This window comes from Galeopterus variegatus, unplaced genomic scaffold (assembly GCF_000696425.1).
Source record: "Galeopterus variegatus unplaced genomic scaffold, G_variegatus-3.0.2 Scaffold503, whole genome shotgun sequence".
Taxonomy (NCBI): Eukaryota; Metazoa; Chordata; class Mammalia; order Dermoptera; family Cynocephalidae; genus Galeopterus; species Galeopterus variegatus.
This window is the reverse complement of record NW_007726614.1, coordinates 249,173-250,987: the sequence shown is the minus strand read 5'-3', so window position 1 is coordinate 250,987 and position 1,815 is coordinate 249,173.

Sequence of the window (1,815 nt, the reverse complement as noted above, 5' to 3'; positions counted from 1 at the left end):
AAAAAAAGAGCTGAACAAATCCAGAGAATAATTCACACCCAACTCACAGTCTCCTAGAGACCAAGCCTGTAAGTGCCACTGTTTTTCTTCTAGGTCAACTCAGTAAATATGAGACCCACAGGAGAAGCAGGAAGAACAGATAAGAGGTGATGGATCTTGTACATGACCGGTGCCATTTTACAAACACTGAGCACAAAATGGCCACCAGCCTTTCCCTTATGAGAAATCTCGTGATTTCTGAGAAATAGAGACTCCTCTACTTCCGCATGGGTGCAACCTTCCATCTGGTTGCATCCTCCAGCCTTATCTTCCGCACCAGCACCAAACCCCTCCCTGATTGCATCAACCTTCCTTACAGCCTTTATAAGCCCTCCCACCCCAACGCCAGCTGCTGCTCTCCATTTTGAACACAGCCCAGCAGATTCTTTTCCTTTAATAAAGCTTGATCGGTACCCAGCGTTTCGGCTCACTTTCTCTCAAGAGGAAGATTCCAAACCACTCATTTCTTAAAGAAATGAAAAACCTGCAAGGAACACCACCAACAAAGTGAAGAGACAACCTGCAGAATGGGAGAAAGTGTTTGCAAACTACACATCAGAAAAGGTTCTACACATCAGACAAGGTGCTTATATCCAGAATATATAAGGAACTCAAACAATTCAACAGCAAAAAACAAATACCCCAATTTAAAAAATGGGCAAAGGACCTAAACAGACATTCCTCAAAAGAATACATACAAATCAACAACAGGCACATGAAAAACTGCTCAACATCACTAATCATCAGGGAAATGCAAGTTAAAACCACAATTAAATATCATCTCACCCCACTTAGAATGGCTATTACCAATAAGACAGAAAATAACAACTGCTGGAGAGGATGTGGAGTAAAAGGAACCCTCCTACATTGATGGTGGTGGAGTGTAAATTGGTACAGCCACTGTGGAAAACAGTATGGAGTTTCCTCAGAGAAATAAAAATATGTCTACCTTATGACCCAGCTGTCCCACTGCTGGGTATATACCCAAAGGAAATGAAATCAATATATCAAAAACACACCTGCACTCCCATGTTCATCACAGTTCTATTCACAATAGCCAAGAGATGGAATCAACCTAAATCCCCATCAATGGATGAGTGGGTAGAAAACACTGTGGTGCACATACACAATGGAATATTATTCAGCTACAAAAGAAATGATATCCTATCATTTGCAGCAACATGGATGGAACTGTAAACCATCATGAGTGAAGTAAGTGAGGCACAGAAAGACAAATACTTCAAGATCTCACTCATATGTGGAATTAAGAAAGTGGCTCTCAAAGAAGTAGGGAGTAGAGTAATGGTTTCCAGAGGCTGGAGTGGGGAGGGAGAGGAGGAGGATAAATGGTGAGGTAGTGAGTACAGATCTATGTTATGTACCCTGAGTGAACCATTGTGCAGTATATGCATGCATTGAAACAACACACAGTACCCCACAAAAATGTACAAGTAAATGTTAAAATAAAATATATAAAAAAGAAACCATTGAGAATGATTTTCCCAATCCCCCCATGGCCTGGATGTTATGTTGTGAATAATGAAACTGTCGCTGTTGTGAAGCCAAACCCACATGGTTGCATGTCCTCCCTTTCTGCAGAGGTCTTTCACTCAGCCAGAGGTTGTTTCATCTGCATGCAGTGCTATGAGTTAGATGGCTCTGTCACCACTGCACAGGCAAAGAAACAGCCCCTGCTTGGCATCAAATGGGACGTGCCCTGTGAAGCATCTGGTCTGGTAAGTAAAAGAGGTAAGGTTTGAGTCTGGTTCTTCCAAA